This window comes from Stenella coeruleoalba (genome assembly GCF_951394435.1).
Source record: "Stenella coeruleoalba genome assembly, chromosome: 3".
NCBI lineage: Eukaryota > Metazoa > Chordata > Mammalia > Artiodactyla > Delphinidae > Stenella > Stenella coeruleoalba.
The window spans coordinates 74,895,736-74,917,470 of NC_137148.1; the positions used below are offsets into that span (position 1 = coordinate 74,895,736).

Here is a 21,735-nt window from a genome sequence, read left to right on the forward strand (position 1 = left end):
TTGAAACATTCCACTTCCTTTTCTACACAGTTGCTTACAATAACAAACAGCTAAATTCTACCCCAGATCCTCTGTTAGAACAGGAAGGATGAAGAGGAAGAACACAGCGTCATACCAGAACATGGCAGCTACCACAGGGATGAGGCTCTGGGGCTCCTCTTGCAAATGGAGATAAGGAAATTTCAAGAGAAATGTTGAGAACATCTGCTACAACCTTCGATGCAGGTCTACTGCCACCTGTAAACAAATAATCTTTGTTCATTTTAAGGCACTATAACAGATGTTTCCAGTCACAATTCTGTTTTAAAGGATCTGTCTCCTTATCAACTCTTCATTACATTCCTTATCATCATCCCTCACCAACTCATCAAAATTGGGAATTAGGCTGCAAACTCCCAAAGTTCCTCTTCATATTAGTTTCCCATTTCAACAATGCCTAGCAGAGCACCTTACCATTTTTAAATACTTAATAAATGTCTGATAAGTTGAATTGAACTAGTCATCTTACTCCTTCACCTGTCACCCCCAAAATAATCACTTATTCTAGCTACAGCTACCATTCCTGGCAGGACAGTATAAGATGAAAAGGCAAGATTATTTATTTATTTATTTATTTATATTTCTTTTTGGCTGCATCGTGTATTCATTGCTGCACACAGGCTTTCTCTAGTTGCGGCGAGCAGGGGCTACTCTTCGTTGTGGTGCACGGGCTTCTCATTGCAGTGGCTTCTCTTGCTGCAGAGCACAGGCTCTAGGCATGCAGGCTCAGTAGTTGTGGCTTGCAGGCTCTAGAGTGCAGGCTCAGTAGTTGTGGCGCACAGGCTTAGTTGCTCCGCAGCATGTGGGATCTTCCCGGACTAGGGATCGAACCCGTGTCCCCTGCATTGGCAGGCGTATCCTTAACCACTGCGCCACCAGGGAAGTCCAACATTATTTATTAATTCAACAAATGTTTTGCTCAAACACCTACTAGGTACCATACTAAGTTCCATGGATATTAGTGTAAATAACACATGATCCCTGCCCTTAAATAACTCAGTCTAGTAAGAAAGATAAACATGGAAAATAGCCATTATAATACTCTGAAATCAGTTCATAACAAGTTTTATAGAAAGTGCTACAGATACTAAAAGGGAGGAAAACTGTCTTAGAATAAAAGCTTTAGAGAGAAAATGTCATGTGAGATGAGTACTAAAGAATGAGTAGCTGCTGAACAGAGGGACAGAGAAAGGGCATTCTTAGCAGAAGGAAGAGGTGAAAAATTACAGGTATGCAAAAGGGTACACAATATATTGAGAACTTTAAGAAGCTTTTGGGAAGGCAGCAGATGAGGGGGAGAAAAGGCATAAGAAAGATCACAGAGATGCCTTATTATGCTAAAAAGCTGGACCTCTGTCCTGACCAAAGGAGGTAAGCCAAGAGCATGACATGATCATTAAAAAGATCTTGGGGGCTTCCCTGGTGGCGCAGTGGTTGAGAGTCCGCCTGCCGATGCAGGGGACATGGGTTCATGCCCCGGTCCGGGAGGATCCCACATGCTGCGGAGCGGCTGGGCCCGTGAGCCATGACTGCTGAGCCTGCACGTCCAGAACCTGTGCTCCGCAACGGGAGAGGCCACAGCAGTGAGAGGCCCACGTACTGCAAAAATAAAAATAAAAAATAAAAAGGTCTTGGCAGCAGTGTGAAAGATCGGAGGAAAGACAAGACTAGAGGCATGGGACCAAATCATGAAACAAAGCTGACTTGACTTTAATGGTTTATGGAACTATGGTGACCCAATTCACCAATGACCATTAGGTTTGTTACCCAGTGGATCTTGAATTGAGATATAGATTTAGAGAATACTACAGATTCTAATTTATTTTATAAAACTGTTTATGTGATATAACCTCAAGGAAACAGCATAGCAGAAATTTCATAGAAACTGTATCAAGATACCAAAATATTAATAATGACTAGCTCTGGGTATTGGGGTTACAGGTTATATTTTTCTTCTTGTTCCTAATCTATTTGAAATTCTCCACACGTCAGAATTAAAAATAAATTTTAGGTCAATTCCTTGAAACTTAAAAGCTACTACTGGCATTAACCCTAAAGGGCCAGAGCCAGGATTCCTTGACAACATAATTGGCTCCAAAGGCTCCCTTCATCACCACAGCCCACTATACATAAAATACTCATTCCTACATCAGAACCTAAACCCATGCCATTTCTACTTCTGTAACATCCTCTTACCCTGAATGCCTACCTAAATCCCAACTTCATCATGTCGCCAGCTATAATGATCTTATACATACATTACCAATAGCTCATTATCTGCCCCACATATTGAGACATACAATCATATTATTTATTGAAATCTTTCCTGAATAGTTCTCGTTTGTTCTTCCTACGATTTTCTACAAGAATACTAGTGAATAAAAAAAGAGAATGCTAGTGCAAAATCAGTCCTATTCTAAAACAAATATTCAGACATGACTCATTTATGGATATATGTGCCTGTAAGTACACCAATGATTTGATAAACTGCAAATTTATGCATATAACCTACAAACTACAAAAGAGTTTTCAAATCTATTATCTCAGAAGAAACTGCCTACTATTATGAGTTGCATTGTGTCCCCCTAAAAGATGTTGAAGTCCTAACCCTCAGTACCTATGAATATGACCTTATTTGGGAATAGGGTCTTTGCAGATAATCAAGTTAAAATGAGGTCATTAGGGTGAGTTCTGATTCAATATGACTGATGTCCTTATAAATAGAGGAAATTTGGACACAGAGACAATAATACACACAGGGAGGACACTACATGAAGATGAAGGCAAGGGTCAGGGTTATGCATCTACAAGTCAAAGAACACCAAAGACTGCCAGCACACCAGCACAAGCTATGGAAAGAGGCATGGAATAGATTCTCTCCCTTACAGCCCTCAGAAGAACCAACCTTGCCAACATTTTAATCTTGGACTTCTAGCCTACAGAACTGAGAGACAATAAGTTACTGTTGCTTAAGCTACCCCCATTTGTGGTACTTTGTTACAGCAGCCCTAGCAAAATATATACCCACAAAGGGAAACGATTTTTTTTCCCCTGAAAGTCACTAAAGATGAAAATATTCTGAAGAAAGATTGCCAATCAGAAATAAAATTTCTTCTTATTCATTTTTAAATTTTGTAGCAAAAGTGCTATTTAACAGCTAAACCAACCGAGTGCCAAAAAACTCTAAGGGGGTATGAGTCAACCTTCATCCTATATAGTACCATTTATACATACAGCATCACATAATCAAACACTGGAGAATGATAGCATCCTATAGATACTAGGACATGAGCATAACATGAAATTATATAGATTTTCCTATGTTTTTAAGAGAGTTGCTCTATGCATTTTTATGTACCTGTAAGAATACAACTTGACCCATCATAAAATCAAAAAGTAGTATAATGAGTTACTTAATAAGGAGCAATGAAGTCAGCACAGGTCAGAAATGGGTTCTGGAGTGACAAATACTTCAATCCAAATTCTTGTTCTATTACTTACCAGCTATGTGACTTGAGCAAATACTTAACAATGCTTGAGCCTCAAATTCTTCATCAGTAAAATGGGAATAATATATGAAATGTGTTTAGCATATAATGCTAAATAGGGTTGATAATAGGGTTTTACTACTTATATAAAAAGTAAAATTCATAAATTAAGGTTTTTTATACTTCTCTTGGGTAAAACAAATAACTAGGCAAGTTTACGTAAGAACAAATGTCTTGATCATATGTACTGTATTTAAAAATATTGCCTTTGACTAGTTCCTTACTAGAAAATGTAGGACTTTCAGAATTTTAAAACTATTTTTCAAAACTCAAAACACATTTAAACTCATCAATATTGGAATGATACAAATAAGATCTTGGTGACTCTGGGCTGTCACAGACATCTTTGGTGTGTGGCTTTCAAAGCTGTACAGTACCAATCCTTAATTCCCTCAGATCACTAAGTTCTAGCCAGTCCAGAAAAACTACCTTTACAACTTAGACTGACAGCAGGTTAACTCTAATAGTATGGCATAATCCATTATAACCTTCTACCAGGTATTACTGATGTGCTTTCTGCCTCTTTTTAAATATCTTCCAAATGTAAAATACACATCCCAAAACTGTAACCAATTGAAAAGGGACTCATTTTGGAATTTGTATACTCCTTTTGAGAAATAGTTAAATAATGCAAAACCCAACTGATTACCAAAATTCAAAAGAACCTTGTTATATCATGCAAACACGCTTCATAAGATACAAATTATACCTCCACTGCTCATTGCAATACCTATAAACTGACACTTACACACCTACTTATAAAGAAATAAAAGACAGAATTCCCTGGTGGTGCAGTGGTTAGGACACGGCACTTTCACTGCTGTGGCCCAGGTTCAATCCCTGGTCAGGAAACTAGGACCCCATAGGCCACACAGTGTGGCCAAAAAAAAAAAGAAAGAAAGAAACTACATAATTAAGTCCAAAAAGACTGCAATTACTATGGAGACAATGGTGGTATTTTTGTTAACCTTTCCATCTAAAACAGCTATCTACATTGGTCAAATTTGTTAGAAAATGTATCAACAACTCACTGCTCCATGTAAGAAAGCCAAATAGTAAATTACTCTTAGTACTCTTAATAAACTTTGGGGAACTGTAAAAACATGTTCAATGCTGTAATGAATTCAATAATATTAGCAGCAAAGCTAACATGGGGTCAAGACCAAACACAGGTATTTTTGTAAATATTTATGAAAACATGTTTTGCCTTCATATTTAGTATATGTCCTAACTGTAACTCAAATAGACTTTGTAATTGAGTTTCTTTAAAAAATGAATCTGCTTCTTGCTAAATAAGGAACATAAAGTCCACTTTTCAGAAAACATTATTATGTAATTATTATTTATTTACAGAGAGATCATTGGCATACTTAATTTAAACCAAGTATAAAAAAAATTCTTGGATCTTATTTTTTTAACTTATTTAAAGTTAGAAAATGCCATTTTCTATTTACTCAAGCTACTATATTAAGAATAACAGTATTTTTTTGAGTTTATTTTTGTGTATGGTGAGAGGGTGTGTTCTAACTTCATTGATTTACATGCGGCTGTCCAACTTTCCCAACACCACTTGCTAAAGAGACTTTTTCCCATTGTATATTCTTGCCTCCTTTGTCAAAAATTAATTGACCATAGGTGTGTGGGTTTATTTCTGGGCTCTCTATTCTGTTCCATTGATCCATATGTCCGATTTTGTGACAATACCATGCTATTTTGATTACTGTAGCCTTGTTGTACTGTGTTGTCTGAAGTCTGAGATGGTCATGCCTCCTGCTTTGTTCTTTTTCTTCAGGATTGCTTTGGCAAAATGGCTTAAAGAGTTAAACATAAGACATGACACCATAAAACTCCTAGAAGACAACATAGGCAAAACATTCTCTGACATAAATCGTACCAATGCTTTCTAAGTCAGTCTCCCAAGGAAACAGAAATAAAAACAAAAATAAACAAATGGGACCTAATCAAACTTACAAGCTTTTGCACAGCAAAGGAAACCATAAACAAAATGAAAAGACAACCTACAGAATGGGAGGAAATATTTGCAAATGATGCGACCAACAAGCGCTTAATTTCCAAAATATACAAACAGTTTATACAGCTTGACAACAAAAAAACAAACAACCCAATCAAAAAATGCGCAGAAGACCTAAAGAGACATTTCTCCAAAGAAGAAATACAGATGGCCAATAGGCACATGAAAAGATGCTCAACATTGCTAATTATTAGAGAAATGCAAATCAAAACTGCAATGAGGTATCACTTCAAGAGTTAGAATGGGCATCATCAGAAAATCTACAAACAACAAATGCTGGAGAGGGTGTGGAAAAAAGGGAACCCTCTTGCACTGCTGGTAGGAATGTAAATTGATACAGTCACTATGGAGAACATTATGGAGGGTCCTTAATAATACAGAACTACCCTATGACCCAGCAATCCCACTACATGGCATATACCCAGAGAAAACCATAATTCAAAAAGACACATGCACCCCAATGTTCATTGCAGCACTATTTACAATAGCCAGGTCATGGAAGCAACCTAAATTCTCATCGACAGATGAATGGATAAAGAAGATGTGGTACATATATACAATGGAATATTACTCAGCCATAAAAAGGAATGAAACTGGGTCATTTGTAGAGATGTGGATGGACCTAGAGTCTGTCATACAGAGTGAAGTAAGTCAGAAAGAAAAAGACAAATACCGTATGCTAACACATATATATGGAATTTAAGGGAAAAAATGTCATGAAGAACTTAGGGGTAAAGCAGGAATAAAGACGCAGACCTCCTAGAGAACGGACTTGAGGTTATGGGGAGGGGGAAGGGTGAGCTGTGACAGGGCGAGAGAGAGTCATGGGCATATACACACTAACAAACATAGTAAGGTAGATAGCTAGTGGGAAGCAGCCACATGGCACAGGGATATTGGCTCGGTGCTTTATGACAGCCTGGAGGGGTGGGATAGGGAGGGTGGGAGGGAGGGAGACGCAAGAGGGAAGACATATGGGAACATATGTTTATGTATGACTGATTCACTTTGTTATAAAGCAGAAACTAACACACCATTGTAAAGCAATTATACCCCAATAAAGATGTTAAAAAAATATAAAAAAAAAAGTAAAAAATAAAAATAAAAAAAAAAGAAAGAGAAAAACAAATATATTAATGTATGTGGAATCTAAAATCTAAAATGTGGAATCTAAAAAATGGTACAGATGAACCAGTGTGCAAGGCAGAAATAGAGACCCAAATGTAGAGAATAAATGTATGGACACCAAAGGGGGGAAAGCAGGGGATGGCGGGGATGAATTGGGAGATTGGGATTGATGTATATACACTAATATGTATAAAATAGATAACTCATTTTAAAAAGATAAAGATGACCTAAATAAATAGAGATATTCCAAAAAAAAAAAAAAAGGTCTACAAATAAATGCTGGAGAGGGTATGGAGAAAAGGGAACCCTCCCACACTGTTGGTGAGAATGTAAGCTGGTGCATCCACTGTGGAAAACAGTATGGAGGTTTCTCAGAAAACTAAAAATAGAATTACCATATGACTCAGCAATCCCACTACTGGCCATATACCCAGACAAAACTATAATTCAAAAAGACACATGCACCCCTATGTTCATAGGAGCACTATTCACAATAGCCAAGACATGGAAACAACCTAAATGTCCTTCAACAGATGTACGGATAAAGAATATGTGGTACACATATACAATGGAATACTAGTCAGCCATAAAAAAGAATGATATAATGCTACTTGCGGCAACATAGATGCAACTAGAGATTATCATACTAAGTGAAGTCAGAAAGACAAATACCATATGATATCACTTACATGTGGAATCTAACTATGACACAAATGAACCTATCTATGAAACAGAAACAGAATCAGGGATATAGGGAACAGACTGCTAGTTGCCAAGGGGGAGGGGGGTGGTAGAAGGTTGGATTGGGAGTTAGGGATTAGCAGATGCAAACTGGTATATATAGAATGGGTAAACAACAACATCCTACTGTATAGCTCAGGGAAATATATTCAATATCCCGTGAAAAACCATAATTGAAAAGAATATGAAAAAGAATGTGTATACATGTATAACTGAGTCACTTTGCTGTACAGCAGTAATTAATACAACACTGTAGTTCATCTATACTTCAATAAAAAATAAATTTAAAAAAGAATAACATGGTACTAAAACAATGTAGAGATCCCTCAAAAAATTAAGAACTACCATATGACCCAGCTGTTCCTCTTCTGCGTATTTATCTGAAGAACATGAGAACACTATTTCTAAAATATATATGCACCCCTATGCTCATTACAGCATTATTTACAATAGCCAAGATATGGAAGCAACCTAAGTGCCCAATGGTATATGAATGGATAAAAAAGATGTGGGATGTGTGTGTGTGTGTGTGTGTGTGTCTATAATGAAAATTTACTCAGCCACAAAAAAGAGTGAAATCCTGCCACTTGCAACAACATAGGTGGTCCTTGATGGTATTATGCTAAGTGAAATAAGTCAGATGGAGAAAGACAAAGATCATACTACTTCACTCATATGTAGAATCTAAAAAAAAAAAAAAGAACAAACAAAATAAAACAAAAAAAGCTAATAAATACAGAGATCAGATTAGTGGTTACCAGAGGGGAAATGAGTGGGGAGAGGTGGGTAAAATGGATGAAGGGGTCAACTAGACTTGTGGTGGTGATCACTTCGTAGTATATACAAATGTCAAATTACAATGCCATACACTTGAAACTTATAGAATAAAAAAGAATAATATGATAACACTTTGGCTGAGCTCAAATTATAATTCTAAGAATTTTTTCAAAGGGTAAAGAACAGCAACAGAAAACTAAGTATATTTTCTTTTTTCCTTTAAAGTCCTAATATAGTAATATTAATAAAATCACACAAATGCATTACATTAAGAAAATACAATCTGTTAAATTATTGGCAAAAGACAATTATACCCCGAGGGCAGGGGCTCTGCCTTTATCTACTTCACATGCCTTAAGCATGACAAGAACTTTAAGTGTTAACTATACCTCAAGAACAATAAGCACAACTGTAACATAATTCTCCTAAGAATCAAATAATAGGAAAATCCTAAAGAGCTGGGAATTCAAAACAGGACATGGACAAAATTTTACAACGTGCAAATTCTAACATTAGTAGAAGAAAATTCTATCCCTTGTAAGCCACAGACAAATTCCAAGGTCACAGCCCGAAAGTGTATATTGGCTGTGTCAGTAGAAAATATACAGTCAACGCTGGTTTTAAAATAATCTCAACTTGGCCTAAAGTGAAGTCTTTCTCTTTCTGACTTACTTCACTTAGTATGATAATCTCTATGTCCAATCATGTTGCTGCGAATGTCATCATTCTTTTTTATGGCTAATACCATATGATATCACTTATATGTGGAATCTAAAATATGATACAAACTAACTTATTTACAAAATAGAAACAGAGTCACAGACATAGAAAACAAATTTATGGTTACCAAAGGGGAAATGGGGTGGGGGAGGGATAAACTAGGAGTTTGGGATTAACAGATACAAATTACTATATATAAAATAAACAAGGTACTACTGTAAAGCACAGGGAACTATATTCAACATCCTGTAATAATGCATAATGGAAAAGAATATGAAAAAGAATATATATATGTATAACTGAATTACTCTGCTGTACACCAGAAACTAACACAACATTGTAAATCAACTATACTTCAAGGAAAAAATTTTTTAATAAATAAGTAAAGTGAAGTCATTAAGAACTGAGGAGAAACAGTACAGACATCAAAGGACCTATAATCCTGGTAGTATATATGGCCAAAAGAAAATTATCTTTTTACCGTATCTGGTTGTTGTTTCCGCAAACAGCACACTACCTTTCTACAAGAGCTATTATACCTAAGTGAGGTAACGTATGTGGTCTATGTATAGACTATACATTCTTGTGTCTCACTGGGATCTCTCTGATTTAAGCATTGTTGATTTGGTGGTTAAAATTCTGTATACTCACCACTGTCATCAAGATTCATACTGTGTTCAGGAAGAAAACAGGTTAGTCAGGGGCTAGTTTCCTTTACCTACACCTTTTCTCTTGAGTTTCACCTACCTGCTAGAGCAATATGGGGAAATTTAACCAGTGTAGAAAATTCCTTATATTACACACTACAGATGTTCACCAGAACTTTCAACTAGACAAGAATTGCCTTTTGAAATACTTACACACACATATTCGTATATAACACAGCTTTCTCTCCAGACAGAAATGCTACAGAAATGAAAGACATCATATTCAGTGAGTGTAAGCAATGGCTAAATAAAAGGGGTACTGGTGTCTGATTACATTGGGTCTCTCCTCCCCAATCTAATATGCTAGGGGAAATTTCCTACTAGAAGCTGCTGAACACATAAGCTAACTGATCTAAAATACTCAGAGAAAAAAATGTGTTATCTGGTTTATTGTTAAAACACAACTACCTTGAGAATATTTATAGCATTGACTAAGCTACTGTTAGTAGCTTCACAGGCCCTAAAAAGAGAAACTACTATTATAAGTTTCCAAGTATGTATTTACAGAAGGAAGCAAACAATTTATTAAATCAACTTTTTTGGTCTAGAAGCAACAGATTTGAGGAAAAATGGTTTTACAATAGCACACATAACTCCACTTCTACTTATACTGCTATTTTTTCATACGAGAGGCATGGCACTGTCTGTGTGAATATTATGACTCAAGCTTACTCATCTTAACTAAGCATGAATTAAATTTGTCAGAGTAAAAACCTGAAAGAGAACGAACATGCATGTAATTCTAAGTTGCCATTTTTAGAATGGGGTTTTGCTCCAAAGGGATTTTAAAAACATGTTTCCACATTATTTTATTTGCGCTACTTTCACTTTAGTGCTCTTGTAAGTTGGCTGCTAAATAGAAACAAGAAACAAACTCATTTTCAAAAAGAAAGTCATTTGTGATTTGACCATAGCATAAGCTACATAAAAAAGGAAGAAGTAATTTGTTAAAGACCTGACTGCCAAAATATTTTGAAATTTAGATACACGTACATGTAAAGAGACACTTGTGTTTGGGCCCCTCCCTATTTTCCTGGTCCAGTTACCATGAAAAGATCAGAAAATTAACTGTAGGGTAAGGAGCCTATCGAAAGTCTCATTATATCCAAACTGTCATTCTTTCCAGGAAAGTCCGGAAAATATAGAAGCGAATCACAGGCACTGCAGGACACACAGTCTTCTCATTCTATAAGTAGCTTCCAGGCTGATATGACTTCAATGTTCTTCCCCACAAAAAAGATATTCTAAGAGAAAAATACCTTTCCTGCATGCACAATCTCAAAATCATACATGCCTGTGGATCGTCTTTAATCACAGGCTAGAGCAGCGGTCAGTCAGCCAGTACCCAAAGATGACAGACAATGTGGACTGAAGAAAAGAGTGTTTGAATGGAAGTGGAAAGAACTGAATTTTATTCCCAGCTCTGTGATTTACCTACATGGTCTTGGGCAAGTTAGTTAACCACTCTGGGCCTCTGTCTTTTGTTTTATTGTTTCATATGGAAAACAAGAGGTACTCAAAAAACTTTTTAAAATTATGGCTAGAAAAATATCAGAAACACGTAAACCTATCCCCAACTTCACAGATGAGGACAGTAAAGCACTAAAGTATACCCAGTCACAGGCGATTACATTAAAACCGTTCTAACAGCTATTGCAGCTCCAACATTTTTAAATTTATTTGTTTAAAATGACAAGTCACTTATGTCAGATTTTTAAACCATGTAAAAAAAAGTTCATAAAAGGCAAAAGGGTTGATAATTATCAAATTTAGGATGATGATTATCTCTTCAAGAAGCCATAAGGGAATATAATCACGAAGAGCTTCAATTGTTCTGGTAACATTTTATTTCTCAAATTGAGTTTGGAGTACATGGGTGTTTGTTTCTCTTTATATACCATTCTTTGTCTAGAATATTTTCTAATCATTTCTTAAGTAACCACTAAAACATCTCTAACCAAAGTCTGAGTGAAATAAATGAAAACATTTCTCTGGAATTTTAAAGGTCCATGGAAATCTGTGTGGTTTCAAACATTCTCCTGTTGAGCTTAAGAGGTAAATATCACTACGTCCCCTAACATAAGGAAAAAAGGGTAAAACAGGCTGTAAGTATATATATATAACTATTTGCAATCTCCGGCTTAGTAAAACATTAAAAAAACACAAATCACACAAAACACAAAATGAACTATATTTTTAATAGCATGATTAACCCATTTAAGAACAGAGAGAAATAGCCAATAATTTGTACTCTAAACATATGCCTAAGAGAAATATATTTGAGTCTCACCTGAGAGCCAAGTATTTAATCATCACAGTTCTTTGTTTATTTGTTTTTAATGAAACAAATAGGAACTGCAGTGGTTTACCAAAAGTAAGCAAAGCCCTTTCTAAACCTCTACATGGAAACTACCTGTAAAAACTAAGTGTCTCTGAAATCTCTGAAATTTTCCAACAAGAAAGTACAGGTCATTCAGCGAAATATATTTACTGTATTCTACCATAATAGCTATTTAACTGTTATCATTATGATGCAGATATATAATGGAAACAGATGTTCCTTTTTCCTTTCAGCAAAGCACAGGAAAAGCATAAACTTGCTGATATTGCATGGACTACTACCATAGCACAATAGAGGAAAAAAGACGTTAGCACATGACAATATTAGTTTTTACTACACAACTAATTGCATAAAAAGTAGAACTTGAGATCATTAAATCAATATAATTTTCAGCACTACAGAAGGGAAACAAATAGATTTATATAGCCGCCTATTTCACATCTGCGGTTGGGAAAATACTTCTGAGAGACTAAGTATATGCAAAATGTTACCACTGCTTTCAGAGCACAAAGAAAAGAGTGTTGTTCTGTTTTCTTTCCTCGTGTATCATGCATTAGAATGCTGCCTCTACAGAGAACAGTTTTTAAACAGTATCAGTATAAGATGGAAGAACCTTTCTGAAAAACAATTTGGCAGTTCATATCAAGACTCTTAAAAAACAGTCTATAGCCTCAATCCAAGTAATTTCTTTTCTAATAATATATTAAGGAAATTAACCAGAGGGATGATAAAAGATTTATTTTAAGTGCTATTCTCTATAACTTTATTTATAATAATGGAAAATTAGAAACCTAACTCTCTAACAGTAGAACAATGATTAATTAAATCATATATGTTAAAACAGTATACAGAGATATAAATGACTTTAATGATAATTTTAATTATATAGGAAAATTTTCATTGCATAATGCCAACTGAAGAAAAGCAGGACACAGTTTATATCTATGGGGGGGGGGGGTGTGTGTGTGTGTGTGTGTGTGTGTGTGTGTGTGTGTGTGTGTGTGTGTGTGTGTGTGTGTGTGTGTGTGTGTGTGTATACATACACACATATATATAAAATATTTGGAGGTAAAAGTCTTAGAAAAACACACAAAATATCATATCTAACTTTTGCAAATTATTATGAACAGATACTACTTTTTTAATCAGAAAAAGATACTTTTTCTTTAAACAGTTAAACAATTCTATTTCCATGCTCTAATGCTCTCTGTCCTTGTCCAAAGTTTCTAACAATTCTTTGGGTCAAATACTCTTATAAATGTTTAATGGACTTAAAAGTTATGTTGACATCCTATTTGATCCTAAAATCTGGCATAGAAAGAAAAATATTTGTCACTCACATAGACATCACATTTTTTTCCTGAGTTAAACATTCTTTTCCTTAAAAATTAGAGAAAACTTATGGGACAAACATTACAAATGCTTACTTAAGAGCTATTAATATGAGGTGTTTTAAGTCACAAAGTCAGGAAATTTTTCAATTAAAAATATTTCTAAAGCATATTAAGTAGCCTATTAATTGCTCTCCCAATATGTGAATAAAAAGTTTGCCATAGCTTTTGTAGGATTCCTAGTTTCATGATTCTATTTTTAGGTGAAGGAGCTGATTTGTCTTAGGCTATTACTGTCTATTACTTCTAGAAGTCTTGCAGAAAGGTGGGAAGCAGCAAATTCTGGCAATCTGCCTAAAGAGAAATCAATGAAACAAATTAATCCTTCGCAGGCTGCAATGACACAGTAATCCATCATTCAGAGCTGCTTTTATATACCAAATCAGAGAGCAGAGGAAAGAGCCCTGGGGGACATCACAGACAACAACTTACACCAACACTGGGAAAATACTGAGGAATCAGTTTATTTAAAGAGGACAGATTTCAGTTGATTGCCTATTTCATCAAATAAAGATTTTTTTCTTTCACAGTGTGGTGAACCTAAGGCCTGATGACTGTATCTTCAGAATTCAGTACCATATATGCTGGCTGACGTCAATAGGGGATGAATGTTTTAAAATAATTAGCATCATTAATCAGTATGAACAAATATCTGGCTAGAGTAATATTACTTTTTCCATTAAAGTTCTAGGTGTTAAATACATTCTGTTTTCAGTAGGGACTAACTGTAAATTCACCTACTAATCTACAACTTAACTGCCAATTCCTGGTAAACCACATTGAAGTATAAGATATGTATAACTTGCTAAGTACTGTGTTAAGTTTAAAGACATGAAAACTTTAATTCCATCTCTCATGGTATGAATTCTAACAAGCCTACCAGATTATAAATAAATAACTTGTTTTATCATGATAAATAGCTCTCTGGCTTATAATAGGCAATGAAAGATAAATTTAAATGTGGGGTTTTTTTTAAATAAACTCATAATCAATGTATAGCAATACACTTACACTGACTATATTTGTTTATTTATATACAAAAACATATTCATCTAAATTTATTTGTTCTTATGTAGAAATGTATGCACCTGAGTATATCTTCCTAGAGTAATGTATTCTGAGTGAAAGTATATTCCCTAGATGAAAACTAATGACAAGAACTATAAAGTCACAGTGTATTACTATTGTTAAATGCATGCTTCTCTTTCATGGTTAAATGTGAGTAGTGAAAGAAACGAATTTTCAAAAAATAAGTAAACAGAATCAAACCTGTCACAATGGTCCCTAAAATATTAAAAGCCCAAAATATTTAATCACAGATCCAAAACAGAAAAAAAAAAAGGTTAAATAAATGCAAACTAGTCAATTTTTGAGTGGCATCTTCGATTCTGAGGTCCATGGCCATATGATTGCAATTCCTGGACCTGCTGATGCATTTTTAATTCAATGCATGGATCTAGTATTTATTGATTTAATAAGGTTAGGGGTATTGCATTGTTGCTGCTACTGATGAACTGTCAGCAATTTAATCTAGTGAAATCTAACAGAGGAATATATATTTTAGAGAAGGGGGTGGGTGGGGGGAAAAGGAGGGGAGAGAAAATGAAAGTGAGAGTGAGAGTTGAGAGAGAGAGAGAGAGAGAGAGAGAGAGAGAGAGAGGGAGAGAGAGAGAGAGAGAGAGAGAGAGGCAATAGCCAGGTAAGTGTAATCCCTTCAATACCCTTGACAGTGGCAAGACCAAAGCCCCTTTTCCCTCAGACTGCCTTGGGCTCCAGACATTTATTAAAGATGTTGGCCCAACTAGTTGAGGTCACAATGAAGAGACGGCAACAAAGTCTTGCAGGTAAACCTTCAGTATTAGGGAAAGCAATGACTTATCTCCAATATCCACCCTCTGGCCTCTTCTCAAAAGTCCTGAGGTACATGCATGCACACACATGCACACACCTCCAAAGAGCTGAGCCCTTACCTTCTCACCTCAGGGTTTAAAGTAGCCCTTCAGCATTGTCCTCTCTGTGGACCCTAACATTGTCCAGAGCATCATTAGCATGCAGGCAGACAGAAAAGAAAGGAGACAATTCACTTTCTCAAAAGCAGTTCTGCCAAAATACAACCAAAGGAGAGAGGCTTTACAGGGTATGTCAAAAGATGGAGGTGTTGCAGGATCCAGAATCAGAGAAGGGGAGAAAAATCCACCAAAGTTGCTGAAGCAAACACTTAGGGAATATTAGAAAGCTTTTTGCGCTGCTGTGCTACCCTGCTTGTGGGCTTATTTCCCCCACCTGGACACCTGGGAAGCATGTTGTGCTCCAGCTTTTCCCTGACTTTGAAGAAATGGATAATCTAAGGAGCAGTGCTGCTGCTGGGGTCAGTAAAACTATGCTAATTGGTGAACCTAATTGCTTCAAGCAGTCCTGCCTCTAAACAGGGAGAGCACAGTTGATGGAGTCAGTCTGTTCCTAATAAAATGAAGAAGCACTGAATTAAATTCCCAAGGAAGGCACTATAAAAGTTTCCACAGTGTAACCAAATGACTTCACCTATGCTATTACCCCTAAGATGACATCTTTGAAAGAAAGCAGACCCCAGTCAGGCTACATATTCATAAATTGGCTGAGTTTAGGCCAGTGAATCTGGATTGATTTAAAAAGGCTTTTTCATCCTTCCAATCAAATGAAGTCACTGTTAATTAGATGCTTTCTGTTAACAATGTCACTCTTCTCCACGTTACCTGCTCACACTTGCAGCGCCTCTAGTGCAACATCTGGAGCACCAGTTCCCCTGCAATCAGTCCTCACAAGTTTGGCCCGAGGGTGGTGGTATTTCCGTTTCTCAATCCCTGTCTGAAGGAAGATACTATTCAGTGTACCAGTGGCGAGATACATAGCAACTCTGTAAATTGCGAGATTATAAAACAATCTCTGGGAAAACTGTCCAGATACAGTCTTCCAAAAAATATTTTTTATTGACTACACAGCCGTTTCTAAACTGTGCTGTTCCCGCCTTGTGGACGGATGTTTTCAAAGCTGCCGAAGGCCACGAAGTGAACTCCCACTGACTTTCCAACTTCTTAAAACCACGCTCCTCGAACTAGAAGTTAGGGTTTGAGGTTTCCCAGCCTTGCCCCAGGCCTTGCTCCCTACCCCTCTCAACCCAACACCTGAAGAGGACCTGCGGCCCGAGGCGCGGCGAACTGTCGAGCAGCCCCGGAGGCACCAGGCTCAGAGCGCTCTGGCCAAAGAAAGGAGAGAAGCGTAGTAAGCCTCGCAAAAGCCGTCTCGCTCGACGGTGGGTCTCCGAACCTTACAAAGTTGGGCGGAGGCCGGCTCACTCCCTCCGGGTCCACTCGGAAGAGGTCTGCAGCGCCCACCCGAGGGGGGAACACACAGCCAGCGCCGACCGAGGGCTCGGCCCCGGGGTTCGGGGAGCGTGCGCCACCCCCCGGTCGGGCCTGGCTTACTTCTTGACTCTCTTCCTCTGCGCGGGCCCGGGGCTGTGTCACTCCGGCCGGCTCGCGGCGTGGGGGCCTTCAGCGCCGGCGCAAGCGCTGCCCTGGAGGACGGCCAGACGCGCCCACCCGCGGCCCAGGCCCCTCGGCCGCACGCGGCTCCCCGCTCGCGTCGAGGGCCTGGCCGCCAACGCCGCGACCGAGGCTTCGTGCCCGGATGTGGGCCTCGCTTCCGGGAGCGGCTTCCCCCCCCCCCCAGCCCCGCCCCAGGCTGAGCTTCGGGCCCGAGCTCCCAGGCCTCAAGGGAAGGAGTGGGAGGGGCCCCAGAGGGCCCCTACAGGGAAAACGGCAGGCCAGAGCGCAGAATTCGTTCGCAAGGGAGCGCCCTCGTGGGGTGAGGAATGTGAGGAGACGGGGGAGTAAGGGCCCTTGACAGCCGTGGGGACGGCGCGGGCTTCGGGCAGGTGTCTCCGGGCCGCTCTCCGGTTCCGCAGCGCCGAGGGCCACGCTGATCCGAGGGCATCGGCGGACGACGAGTGGCCGCCACAGTCACATCAGGACTCCGGCGTCCCGAAGGCCACAGGCCTTCGGGGAAAGCCTCGGAGACCCGCCGCCAGGTCACGCAGTTCATCCCGGGCAGGGAGCTCCTGAGCGGGAGTAGCCGACCAGAGCATGGACCTAGATCTGGGACCCTGTCCCTGACTCAGGCGCTCGAGGACCAGACCACGGCCTTGAAGACCGCGGCCTTGGAGTCCTCCCCGGCTAGGGCTGCGGACGGGGCGGGAGGCTCGACGGTTAAGAGACCGTGAGTCTCGAATTTCTAGACATCACAGAGGGTAGAACCACAGTAGATGAGATTAGACAGTGAGGTGGAAGGACAGAACCACCCGAGACAGGCACACTCTGCGAGTTGGGAGGCTTAATTGCTCTTTTTCAAATCTTGTACCCCAAAGCTTCGCCCTGTGACAACGCACTCCTTCTCCGCAAGGAGGTTTGGGGAAATTAACTTTCTTGGGACTCTCTCGTCCGTTATGTGGGCTCAGGGAGGAAGGCAGACAATAGCAGCAGCCGAAACACCTGCGATCTCTCAATACAATTAAATATGGACGCTGATTGTAGTCATTTCTCCTTTCGCTTCCAGAGGGAGCTCAAACCTGAAGCATCCAGGTTATCCCTCTCCTAAGTGTAAAACAGGATACTCGCAAAACCTGCTAGGAACACCACCAACCGCACCTGGAGGGGGTCCCCCTTTGCAAACAGAAAAGGCGATCTGATTTTTTTCACTTTCGTGTTTGTGTGAAGCTGAGTTAGGGGCTTGCGCAGTGTAACACACTCCTGTGACCCTCTGGAGACTAAACTAGAACTGAGCTAAGGGAGATCAGGTGAGGGAAAGGGACGGTGCTGAGGAGAGAGTGGCGGGCAGAAGTCTGGGTGTGTGGTGCGCAAGGGCGGCGGGACCCGTGGCGGGACCCAGCTGCGCGCGAGAAAATCCCAGAACGCCTGGCCACACAGCTCTGCGCAGACCCCGCAGAAATACGGCCACGTGTTGGGCTGCTGCTCTGACTCTGCATTTCGGGGCGATCTACACACACACACACACACACACACACACACAGAGCGGCGCGTGTCTCTCTCTCCCGGAGCTGAGGTCCCTCAGAGGTCGTCCAGACATTGGAACCCCACGAGTGTCCGCCTGGCACTGCCACTTGACCATTTCGCTCTCGCTGGATGAGGGGTAGCTTAGCCGGGGAGGGAGGGCAGACGAAGGTGCCTGTCTCGTGGGGATCCAGCCCCGCGCAGGGTAAGAGCTGATAGAGTGGCCGAGCCCGGGGAGGGGCGGCGTCCTCCGTGGCTCTAGCCTCCTCCTCGCCCTTCTGTCCGGTCACCTGTCATCCCGAGCTTTCCAGGTCCTCGCCCCGCTCGGCTCTCCGCGGCCACGCGACAACCCCCTGCCAGCCTGAGCTGCGCGCCCTGGTGGTTCCCGGATGCCCCAGCCCTGAGAGCCAGGGCTCACCCTCACTGTAGCCTCTAGATACAAACAGCACTGGCTTCGCTCTTCCGGCCGCCAGATCCCGGTCTTATCCTCCCACCGAGCAATGACTCGCCGGTGTTTGGGGTGGTGGTTGTTTCTTTTAAAAGTATATTAAAGGATCACTGGCGTCTCCTCGTCCAGTCATTACGCCTTTATCCCTATCAATTAACCACACCTCAGAGGGCTGCTATTAAGAGCTAAATTGAGCTGCAAAAGTAGGTATCCCGTTTCGGACAGATGTTGTCATCTCCCGCTGAGATAAGCGGCCGGCAGGGTCCGACCCGCAGCTTCCGCAGCCTCCCGAGCCGCGCTGGACCAGGCTAAGGACTCTGGGCCGCGGGGCTGGAAGGGAGGTCCCCGCCCAACACTGCGCTGGCGCTCTAGGAGCTGGGGAAATGGGGAGGGCCCTAGTTCTCGGACCTCAACCACTGTGCACGTCAAGGGGAAGAGTCTCCAGAGTTATACCAGGGAAAACGCCAAGAGCAAGCCGTGCGTCTTTACGCAAAAAAGTAGAGTGGAGAGTGTTAGCAAAGACCCAGCTCCGCACCGGAGACCCAGAAGGGAGGCGGTGGAGGTGTGGGAAAAGGGCAAAGTAGTGACTTTGGCTGGCAGCCCTCCGCCAACACACCCCACTTCCTCTTCCCGCCACTCCAGCCTCCCTCCTGCCTGGTAGCAGGCCCCCAGGACACTTTGTGGAGGAAGGCGCAGTGCTATGGAAATGCTAGATATGGAGCTAGGGAATCCTGGACTGAAACGTGGCCTTTAGGACAAAGGAAATTCACTAGGGACCGACGTGGCCTTCCGCCCAGATGTGTCTTTCCACTCTTTCTCACCCGCAATCACTCCTGACGACTTGGAGCACGGCTGTCGCACGCGGCTGGGAGATCCTGGAGGGCTGAGGGAAGGAGAGAGCAAGGGGACGTGGCCCTCGCTGCAGTTTCAGGACTTTCCTCCCGACAGTGGCCACAATATATTTAGCCAAGGCTAAAGGAGATTAATTTCCCAGCATAATCCAATTAAAAGATTTCTAAAGTAATCTTTTGCGAAAATGAAAAAAAAAAGTGTGCAGCTAAAGAGGGTACTGGTTTTGATGACAGTGATTTATCGCTTCTGCCCAGCATGCGCTGCCGCTCACTCTCTTGCACGCAATTTGACCAGAACATCCCGTAGATGCCTCCAGTCCAAACCTTAGTCTTTCTGAAAGACAGCCATCCATCATGCCAACCTGGGCAGGAGAAGTAAGTGCAAGGGACTGGGGTTGCTTACAAGCACCACAGACTTTTTAAAGTGCTATTAGATTTACGGTCTCTTTTTTCGACGCCCATCCAGAGTAATTAGCACATATGTTCTAAATAGATGATAGTTTTGTGAGCAATAAAGCAATTACCCATCGTTGGAGCTGACAGTTCCTCCAACTAAACTCCAACCAGCAGCTAATTGGAAAAGGCATTTCAGCTCCATTGTCTGCAATTAGTCCTGCTAAACTACTACACCCCAACTAGCTGGTTTGAGGTTAATTTATTCAGTGTTGTATTTGCACGGACGAACCATTGCCACGAAGGGACTTGCCTTTTGCCCCCGCCAGACTGCGCCCTGGGACTACAGGAGCAGGTGGGAGGGAGACGCCGATGTTTTGGGGCCGGGATGATTCCCAGGGGAGGGAGCGCCTGGCCCGGCCTCAGCTTCAAGGTCAGTGTCCAGAGAGCTAAGCGCTGCCGACAGAGAAAGCCATTGTTTCTCCTGCTGGGCAGTCACTGAAAGAAACTGCTCAGTTCTCAGTTTGCGCTACCAAAAGCTTAGTGTTAAAAAAAAAAAAAATTAAGCACAGAGGAGGCGACTGGGTTCTGAGTGCATCTTTCCTGCTGCACACCCAGTTGTGACCCTGGGCCACCAAACTGTCCCTAAGGGATAAAAGTAGACTCAGACTCGCCAAGACAGCAAAATTCCAAGCCCTCAGCTAGGAGAGGGATTCTCCAATTCTAGGAGTGGTTGGGGAAAGAAAAGACTAGAAAGGTCAGGAAGCCCCGCTTCTGCCTTCAGCCTCTCTGAGTGCAAAGTCCCCCTGAAACTGGGGGTTTCCTGTGAATTTCTTTCTTCGCTTTTTCTTTTCACTTTTCTTTTTCCCTTCCTTCTTTCCTTACCTTTTTTCTTCTTTCCTTTCTAAAGTTAAGCCCAACAGGTCCAAAATTTGTACACAGTGACTGGAAAAAATGTGTTAAACGTCGGTTTGACGCCCCACCGGAGCTTCCAAATATCCAGCGGCTGGGATTCTTCTACTTAATTTAATCTTTATTGGACAGGGCAGCTCCTACACTCCTATTCACCAGGAAACCCCGGGAAACGGATCCGTTGGGGTTCAGAATTGAGGGCGGGAAGAAGAGGAGTTAAAGAGGGATTAATCCGCTCCCACCCAACTTCGAACTTTGGAACTGCGATCTCCGGTAGGCTGGGAGTAGGAGGGGAGGGGGCCCAAGGTCCCAGCCCTTGACAGCCAAGGGTCTCTGAGACCTGGAGCAGGGGGCAGGGAGGCTGGCGGGTTTAGACGGGAACTTGTAGCCCTGGTAACCGAGTATTCCCTTAAAGGAATTTACAATGAAGTGTCCCAGGCTCTGGGAGCAATGCGAATTTCACTCAGAAGAACATGGGACTGGGGGTGGGGGTGAGAAGAGGCTTCTTAGGAAGTGAAGCCCAGTGCCTTCAGTCCTAGAATCAAATGTCCTTTTCTGGATAGCCATTCATACCTAACAACCTGAGGGCTGTTTCTCCTTCATGAAGTATATGTAACAATGGCTAAGGAAAACAGTTTAAATGATATTGTAGTCAGCATGTG

At 41.1% G+C, this 21,735-nt stretch overlaps 1 long non-coding RNA gene across 2 annotated transcripts; it reads right to left on the bottom strand.

Moving 5' to 3' along the window:
- Positions 1-111: 111 nt before the first annotated feature.
- On the bottom strand, positions 112-17,387 carry LOC307184289. 2 transcript variants are annotated; one of them, XR_013827690.1, is made up of 4 exons: positions 16,728-17,387; positions 16,157-16,268; positions 9,846-9,891; positions 118-237 (listed from the first exon to the last, which is right to left on the bottom strand). It is a non-coding gene; the product is annotated as an uncharacterized lncRNA (long non-coding RNA). The 2 variants fall into 2 exon arrangements; XR_013827689.1 differs by lacking the exon at positions 9,846-9,891 and having other exon boundaries at positions 112-237.
- Positions 17,388-21,735: the final 4,348 nt, after the last annotated feature.